Genomic DNA, 10306 nt, shown 5'->3' on the forward strand with positions numbered 1-10306 from the left:
GAACAATTGCGTACTCTTTATTCAACATCCTCACCGCTAAGGAACGCAGCGAAAGTGTCTTGATGCGAAAAATTGCATACTCTTTATTCAACATCCTCACCGCTAAAGAACGTCCGCGAAAGTGTCGTGATGCGAAAAATTGCATACTCTATTCAACATCCTCACCGCTAATGAACGTCAGCGAAAGTGTCGTGATCCGAACAATTGCGTACTCATTATTGAACATCCTCGCCGCTAATGAACGTAAGCAAAAGTGTCGTGATGCGAACAACATTTATTGTAGCCTTTAATCAACATCTTCACCGCACATCAGCGGCACAAGCAGCAACACCGGGTTAAAGACTTTCGCCTCACCAAACTTTAGGTCAAGAAAGTGCCCCCTTTAATTTTTGCAGACGGACACCACCGCCACATACCGCTATGCGCGAATGATGTGTCCACTGACTCAGGGGTGTCAGTTATGCCCGTCTCTTTGCCTCAGAATCAATGGAGTCTACACTGGTTTTGTGAAAAATGAGCTGTGGTTTAACTACTGTTGAACCCGGTTAGAGAGCGGACGCTGTGGTGTATCGGGCAACTAGACGCGGCTTGGCGTCCGTAACGGTGAGTGCGTTCCGGACAACTGCGAGCACCGGAGCTCGCCGAAGCGCCTGCGTCTTCATTCCCGTCCATGCCACTGCCACATCTGGCGAGAGCATCCTCGGTAGGCGCCTTTTCAGCGCGACGATTGACTTCGTGCTGTCACGTGACTTACACTGCATTGTACCGTATATGATGGCATCCATGCGCCCATTGCCACATTTCGCTAAATTCTTCTGACACGTGGTACGTGGCCTGGTATTGCACTTCCTGTGATTTAAATTTCGCGCCACTCGTTTTCGACTACGCCCACTTTTGTTCACTTTTTGGCTCTAATTATCTAGTGTTGCGATCGTCACCAAATTTTTTCATCGCATCCTCACATCACCCTCCTTCTAATATCACCACTTATTACAAGTTCTCGCTTTCTAGTTCCCCACAATGGCTGTGCACACGTTTTGATGACACGAAACCGCCGACATAGCCAAGTAAAGCTTTCGCTTTAATAATTTCGACCACCTGGCGATCTTTAACGTTCACTGACACCGCACAGCACGCGGGCGCCTGTTGCGTTTCGCCTCCATCGAAACGCTGCCGCCGCGTTCCGGTTCGAACCAGGCTACTCCGGATCAGTAGCCGAGCGGCCTAACCACTGAGCCACCGCGGCGGGTGAGGAATGCGAAAGCATTTGTTTTGAGGAAAGGAAAGGCCTTTGAGGGAAGAAAAAATTAATAATAATAATAATAATAATAATAATTGGTTTTGGGGGGAAATGGCGCAGTATCTGTCTCATATATCGTTGGACACCTGAACCACATCGTAAGGGAAGGGATAAAAGAGGGAGTGAAAGAAGAAAGGAAGAAGAGGTGCCATAGTGGAGGGCTCCGGATAATTTCGACCACCTGGGGATCTTTACCGTGCACTGATATCGCACAGCACACGGGCGCCTTAACGTTTTTCCTCCATAAAAACGCAGCCGCCGCGGTCGGGTTCGAACCAGAAGAAAAAATTGAACGTTGGTTTTTTTGAGAAAAAATGGCGCAGTATCTGTCTCACATATCGGCGGACACCTGAACCGCGCCATAAGGGAAGGGATAAAGATGGGAGTGAAAGAAAAAAGGAAGAAAGAGGTGCCATAGTAGAGGGCTCTGGAATAATTTCGACCACCTGGGGATCTTGAACGCGCACAGATATTGCACAGCAAACGCGCGGCTTAACGTTTGGCCTCAATCGAAACGCTGCCGTGTTCCGATACTACCTCTTCGCTTGCTCACCTCATGCTCCGGCTCACTTCTTGGTCTCCTCTTTGTACACAGAGAGAGCGAATAACTTTTATCGAATAAAAAATAGAAATTGTGGTGGAGGCCTAAGCCCTCGAAGGAAGGGAGATAAAGCTCAGTGGTCGAGTGGTAGACGAAAGAACGCTTATTAGGCGAAGATACCAATATTTATACGATTAAGTCTCATGACACCTATATAAGCCAATTAAAAAGTGCACAACTAAAAAGACAAGACAATCCTCTCAACTTGATCAAGAATGAAAACCATCTAAACAGGTACTGATTTTAACGCGATAGCGTTAAGGAGCTCGTGTAGCAATGTCGGCGTAGGCGGCTTTGGCCGTGAGCGCAAAATCGTCCTCGCAATGTACGCCACTGCCCCAACTGATAACGTGGCTCCTTCGCTCACTCTAACCCCCTCTCCCCAACGACTCGGCGCGCGGCGAGCACTTCCCCTCGTTTCTCTCCCACTAACCCCTCCCTTCACATCGCAGCGACCATCCTCTCAGAAGAGATAAATGCACGCGCTTGTCCCCCTTTGCACCGCCTCCCGCTCGTCTTGTTCGAGCACAGTGGGGCCGTGCGGGCCCGCAGGAATCACGCGGTGAGCGGGGAACAATGCAGCGCACATCCGAAAAGCGTTCACCAAGAAGCTTGCGGCTCGCTGCCCGTTCGTTCGGCGCGGAAGCTATGCTGCCGCTCGTGGCATCGGGTTTGTCGAGAACGTGTGCCGATGAACTACAACTGCAACTTGAGTCCCGCGCGTTTCGGCAAGGCGCCTGGCAGCGCTTCTACGTTGTTTGCCGCTCCACGCGTCCGTTTCACGGTACATAGCAGAGCTATTTGTCTAACGGGGAAGGCCGAAAGGGGCGATGGCGTTCCGTGGGCGAGTCCCTCGCAGTGCTGCAACACGCTGTCGCGTTCCACTCTTAAAGGCGAAGCTTAAAGGGTGCTGCACGATCACTTTTTTTCCGCATGAACACGGCCGCGTGAGGGTGCGTTGCGGATGAGGTGTTTACAATCAAGTTCTCTGCACGCGACCGAGCGGACGACTCCCGCGTTCTGATTGACACGCTCGACAGTGCCGCCCGTGAGGCAGCACAGGCATGTGCCGTAGCAAAACACGAAGATACTTGCCGTACGAATATACACACATTGATATGGTGGCTCACCCGAGACACGTTTAGCTGTGAGATTTTTTGTAGCAGGTAGAACCGCGACCGGCTGTGATAGCCATGAATCTCGGCGCGGCCTATTCTGACGTCCACGAACGAAGTCGTAACAAAGTTTGCAACACCGCAGGCGAGGTTCTAAATCAGCGTCACGGGAAACGATTAACGTTTGCGTTATTTCTAAGTGATAAAAGCCATCACAGCACGATCGTGACACGACTCGTTCGACCGCTAGTCGGATAGACTCCGCTGAAGACCACCCGTATATGCAACCGTTCTAACTATGATCTAAGGCTTTTGCCTCCTAATATTTGAAGAGCGCCCCCATTGAAAGCTACGCTATACCCTAACATGCAATAACGATTTCAGAACGACGAAGCGATTCGTATCACCAATTCTGGGAGCCAAGGATACGGGACTAGAACAAGCTATAGGTTAGCAGTACATATTCTATCGTTTGAAATTATAACAAGGAAATTCACACAGCTGAGACCAGGCAGAGGTTAAATCATCAGTTGTTCAAACTAGCACACTGCAGTCTTTTTACATGTATTTTAATTGCCTTTATTTTGTAGCTTTTCAATTATATCATGCACACTTTAGTTGACAGTAACAATGTCAAATAAACAGGCCTCCTTGATATATCCCCACTTAACTGTTATTGCAAAAGACACTTCATTCATTTATTGATACTGTCAGCCTTTCTCAGGCTATTACAGGAGTAGAAAATCTAATAAATACATAATCAAAACAAGGTACATTACACAACTATGACATCGACACAAAAGACATTAAGGAAAAATGAAACAGTAAAGAAAACGCATGTGCTGAGGCAGAACTATTACATTGGCGTACTACGGTCCAGGTAAGATTTCAGGCATTCTAGAAAGGCATCGAGGGAGTTAATATTTACAACGGAATCAGGCAGCATGTTTCATTCTTTATTAACACGAGGAAAAAAGCTGTACTTAAAACAATCATTATAAGAACGCGGCACAGGAATGTACAAGAAATGGCGATGCCCTGATGTCTCATGAGAGTGTATTGTAAAATGTGGTGATGTGTTGATATTCAAGTGGCCATGAATTGAAAGGTAAAGAAACTTCAGCCTATCTACCTTAGTGCAGTGTTCTAAACTTATAAGGTTTGCTAATTTACATAATTCAGTCGGTAAATCAGTTCGGCGATATTTATTGAAGATAAAACGGGAAGCAAGTTTCTGAACTTTCTCAATTTTTAGTTTGTTAGACGCGGTGTAAGGATCCCAAACAATATTGCCATATTCAAATTACAGGTTTTACAAGGGTGTTATAAGTGAGTGTTTTTACATCGGGAGTTGCACTACGGATTTTGCGTTTTAGAGCCCAAATTATTTTGCATGCCTTGGAGCATACATTATTTGTGTATTCCAGTATAGGTCAGAAGTGAAGGTTAAGCCGAGATACTTATGCTGGTGTACTCTATTAACTGGTTTACCTGCAATAGAGTAAGGGTATATCATATTTTTTTTTCTAGTAACAGACAATTACGGATTTGCCGCTTAGTGCACGAATTTTCTATTGCATGCAGATTAGCATCCAGTTCTTCTTGATCTGATGGGGCCTTAATTTTGTACACTTCACAATCATCAGCGAACAGTCTGATTGGGACTGTGACAGCTTTTGGGAGGTCATTTATGAAAACCAGAAATAAAAGGGGGCCCAAGACACTTCCCTGTGGAACACCTGAAACCACAAGGGAAGAAGACGATTGATAACATTCGAGGTGTACAGACTGCTCACGGGAGGAGAGGTAGGATGAAAACCAGTTTGATATTTTGGAGTTCCTGAATTTAGCATTAATCTTAAGCAGCAACTTTGGATGGGATACCTTATCGAATGCTTTTGAAAAGTCCAAGAATAATATGTCAGTTTGCCCATGGCTGTTTATTCCCTCGGAAAGATCGTGAACGGTTTCTATGAGCTGAGTAATTGTAGAAAGGCATTTTCGAAACCCATGTTGAGGAGGATGAAGTATGTTATTATTTTCAAGATATGCCATAAGGTGTTTAAATACAATATGTTCAATCAACTTAAAACATGTACAAAGGAGAGAAATTGGTCGGAAATTATGAGCAACTGATGTGGAACCACTCTTATGGACCGGAATAACTTTGGCATATTTCCAAGCGGACGGGAAAGAACTCGGGATAATGAATATTTGAAAAATTTTTGGGAGGTACTTGGCAACCCACTCTGCATATCTAAACAGGAATTCATTGGGATTCTCTCAGGGCCTGAGCTTTTCATTACAGGCAAGTGAAGCAGCAAGTTAAGCACTCCTTGCTCTGTGACTTATAAGTCTTGAACTGGAGGACAGCCAGGCGCGTCTGCTACTTTTGGTGTCAAGCCGTCGTCAGAAGTGAACACGGATGAAAATACAAGTTAAGGTTTTCAGCTCTTTCTGCGTTATTTGTGTCTCCGTTATTTCGAGGCTTCGCAGAAATAACACAGCGCAAAAATTTGTTAGGTGCCTCAATTAAAAAATTTTTTAGTGTTACATTGTAGAACTTGTCATTAGCCACCTTGACAAGATGCTTGAGTTCCTTACTCATTTGACTAATGACACTGCTCTAACCAGGAACAGACTTAATCCTGTTTGTCCTCTGCTTTTCCACTTCATGTGTATGATTTCTCTTGTTATCCAGGGGTTCTTCCTTGTACATTTTGAACGCTTGGAAATAAAGTGCTTAATACAGTGTTCCACCGTGTTTGAAAAGTAGGCCCATAGTTTGTCTACGGTAGCACCACTATCAGCAAGATGCATAAAATCATCGAATGAACCCTCGAGGCATTCCAACACACCAACGTCGTCAGCGGCTGCGAAGTTTAGAAACGCCTTACGTTTACGATGCGAATAATCTGGCACCATATCTAAAACCAATATTACCCTTTTGTGATCCGATATACCTTCGCAGGGTTCGCAGACACAAAGATGTGGTATCAGTTCTTAGGATACAAAGGCTAGGTTAAGAAGTGATGTTGTTTCGCGTCCTCTGGTGTAACCGTCTACAACTTGAGTTAGGTTATAACAAAATGCGAGCTCAATTAGTTCTTCACAGCTAGGCATATCCCTTGCACTAAAGGAGAGTGTATTCCAGTCAATTCTGGGCAAATTAAAATCACCTAAAGTAGGATTGAGTCATCCTCTGTTAAATTCTTGTCCATAAAATTTCTTAAGCTAACAAGCACGTCTACAGGGGAGTTCGGAGCTCTGTGTGCACCACCTATTATATCCGAGCGCTTATTTAACCTAATTTTTATCCATACTGATTCAATGTTACTTGGACCATCTAAGACAGAAAATACTATACCGCTTTTGACCATTATTGCCACTCCACCTCTTTCTATCCAATCTCTTCTCACTATTGTATAATTTGGTGGCGTGACTTCCTCGTCCGATACATCCTGATGAAGCCAAGTTTCAGTTATTACTAGTACATGAGGTTCGTGTTCCAAGATAATGCTTTCAATGGCAGTTGCTTTGTTTACAATGCTTCTGGCATTTATATTGATCGCCTTAAAGCATGCGTTGGGAGAATTATTGAGTCACACTTGGTAGTTATCTACTGGGGTATGACACTTCACTCTCTGACCGGTTACTTGATCCCAAACGTAAAGGTCGTCGCCAATTTTATACTTATCGAAAAGTAATTTAACTTTCTGGCCATTGCTCCTTTCCACATCTGACGAATTCCAGAGCTTTTTGCGGATATCAACGACTTTTTTAGAATAGTCCTCTGATATGCTCATTTGACTACCTTTGAGCTTGTGGCAGTTCTGCTTTAATTTCATCTTATCTCTAGAATCATTTAGCTTCAGGATAACAGGACGGTCCTTGCCCGGCGTTTTTTTTCCTAGTCTATGAATTCTTTCGATAGTGTTTAGTTTGTGTCCAAGTTTTCTCTATTCGTCGATATATGTAATGTGTAGCTGAATTGTGCATGTATTAAAAATTCCATATTTTAGCACTCTGCTGTCGAGTACAAACCCAAGCACACAAGAATATTACGGCATCACAAGTAATTTAGAATATGTAAAATCAGTTGTAACAGCAGCAGTTGTGCATTTCAAAGAAGAGTGACCGTGCAACAGTACTGCTTTCTCTCTGCAATGTTATTTGGTCCGCTATAAAAGGCAAAATTTAAATAGCACAGTCTAGTGACAATTAAAAGGGCTAAGCCATCTATCACTGCGCTGAAATGCACAGCTTTGTTTTTGCAGTGACAGCGGGCAACCTGTTTTATTCTAGCAGTATTCCTCAGCTCATATTTCAATGACAATAACACAAGCTAGAATGCAGCAGTGCAAGCAAGCCTGGAGAGTTGTGCTCCGAGCCAATCAATGGTGACACATGCAGAAACAAGCTGGCACGTTATCTGCACAACTCCAAAAAATTCTGAAAGTGCCCATAGAAGTGAAAACAAAGTGGTTGCTTAGTACTTAGTAAAAGGCCATACATGCCCTTTACCTTCAGTGTAAACAAAACATGATGTGGGAGTTGGTAAACTGGCTTGCATCTGGACAGTTCCTGGTTGAGGTTGGGAAAGAATACTTCATACATTCAGAGAAACAGGATGCACTTAGCATGCATAGTGTTATCTCAAGCAGAATTTGTAGAAATATATTTACAAGGTGAAAGCTGTGTTGTCGCAAAACACAATGAAATAAAAAATAAGCATAAAAGTGTGTGTAGGGCAAACATGCGTATATCCTCTCATATAGCTTTACAGTAATGTTTAAGACTCTTTTCTGAGCAGAAAACAAATGAGGGATCGTAACAGTGATTCTGGTTCCTAAAACAGCAGATAAAAGTGAGCATGTATAAAATTTTTGACCATGCTAGCTGTCGTTGTTAGCAACGTCTTCTGCAAAGTAAAGCTTATTTCATTGCCACTTTTATGTATGCCTTTTGTTAAAATCGCTTAGTCGTAAACCTAACTGCTTGAAGATCTTTGCCTAGGCTATGCCCACTTTTCGGCTTCATACAGGGAATGTATGTGAATTTAAACAGTCCTGAAGGGCTGCATGTATTAGACAAACAAATGTCTTGTTTTGTGGCCTCTTTTTTCAAAATAATACACCAAAATGATAATCCTCCTTACGGCTTTATATGAAAACTCTTGTTACTAAAGTAAGGAAAACAGCAACTCTATGAATGAATTAACACTGAGTACAGGTTTGTGCCTTTCCGTGCGTTTCACTGCCGTCGATGCAAGAAATCACATTCACATGCAAAGTTCACAGCAGCTGTAATCTGACTCCATTCATGACAACAGAACTATATGTGAAATTTAACTGTATTATAGAGGACAAGGAGGCATCCTTTTATAAACACTGGATATGCTGGCCCCATAACATACCTGGCTGTCCAATCCAGATGAGGTTAAGGATCAAAAGACATGCAAATAAAAGTCACATGCGTAAACACATGCACATAGCATTTTAACCACATCACATAATGGAAGTCTCCACGTTGCTTCGCTTGAAACTGGGTAGGATACAAGACCAAAAAAAATACTGACACATATCAGCTAGCAATGGAGATGGGTATGGCTGACATTAAAAACTATTAATGCAGTCCTTTTAACATTGCCAAATAGGCCATTCCCGAGCACGCAGATGGTTGTTCTGGAGGGTTGGAATGTTGATGTTGATATTGGGATGGCAGACCATATAGCAATCAATGAAGACTAGTTAAATGAAACAGTGAAAGGAAGAAGCACAGCAATGTGGGCTAGTTGGTTGCACATTTGATGGGAATAACATGCTAGACACGGACAAGAACCGACAACTAAAAACGACGTACACAGGACAAGTGTGCACTAACAACTAAAATCTATTCTGGTACGAGGGCACATGAATACATTTCATGCACATGCTCGAAACAATTAATTCATTGCCACCGGCTGTGTCACACGCTCCTTCGTTTCTTGATTAGATCTAACTCCTCACTTGATAACAACACCTAGGGTGCGCTTACGCACTCGTCTTCACCAGCCTCCCGTATCTCAAAGGCTTCTTTTTTCTTGTCCCTTGCACGAGCTAAAAATGTAGCCTGTTAAAAGTAAGGTGAACAATTGTGATTTGCACAATGGGGGGGGGGGGGCTTGTCCTGTGTCCGTCGTTTCTGTTGTCGGTTTTTCTCCGTGTGTAGCGCGTTATTCCCATCAAGTGAAAGGAAGGTCACTATTGAATGTAAGAAAAAGGGAAGGGCCAAGTACAATACATTTGAGGTTGCCCGAGATTCCAAAAAAAAAGAAAGGCAGGATGACCAAGAGTTGGCAAGGGCCAACTGCTGTTAACTGGCTAGGATCACTTAAATTCCACTCAGAACGGTACGATGCAAGACATTATTTTATAAATGATTTTATCGCATGCTTTCTCAAAGAGACTAAGGAGCAAGTGTATGTCATGAAGAACGAAAAGTTGGCTATCAAAGGAATTCTTCTCAAAAAGCGTACCGACCTGGAAGGAACAATCTAATGGGCCACAACAATTTAGCAGTGTGAGAGTATATAGTGTTTTTCACAATTAGGAACCCATGCTAGTCATAGAAATGGTGCAATGATTTGGTGCTTGTGACATTATCAGAACTCAAAAATTTACCACATTCTGCTGTACGTAGCCATGCCTCGTCAATACCCAACCTGTGATATGATGGCTTGAATTATGAACAGTTTTTCAGGGGATGAAATTTTATCAAAGCATGCATGCCTTAACATGAAAACTTGCTGTTTGGACAAATGACAGGACCTAAATGCACAAAGCCAATTGGGACCCACATTTTTTTGTCGTGTAATATGGACTGCAATGCGAACGTCTGGACTGTGGTAGCCAGATACTATAACATAGTACAAGGACTGTTAGAAGTGTTTGGCGACAAATACAGACTGAATCATATGGCTGTTGCATTCTGGAATTGCCCTCATACCACTTGCAGCATAGCGTGCAGTTTTTGTTAAACAATGAACTGCCGGGCATGCCGACTCTCTCTGCTTGCACTTTCTGACTGACGAAGCACTTCTCTTCTCTTTTCAAAATCAATGGCACTGAAAGGCTCGGCGACTCATTTCCTGGTGCACTTTGTTCACTGCACAAATATATAATTATGCCACTTGCTGACTGTATAACATTTTTCTTATAATCTCACAGATGTTTACTTGCAACACTAATGTTCTTTTAAACAGAGCACACGGCAAGAAGGAAAAAAACTGCCTGAGTTAGGGCATGTCGG

This window comes from Amblyomma americanum, chromosome 1 (assembly GCF_052857255.1).
Source record: "Amblyomma americanum isolate KBUSLIRL-KWMA chromosome 1, ASM5285725v1, whole genome shotgun sequence".
Classification (NCBI taxonomy): domain Eukaryota; kingdom Metazoa; phylum Arthropoda; class Arachnida; order Ixodida; family Ixodidae; genus Amblyomma; species Amblyomma americanum.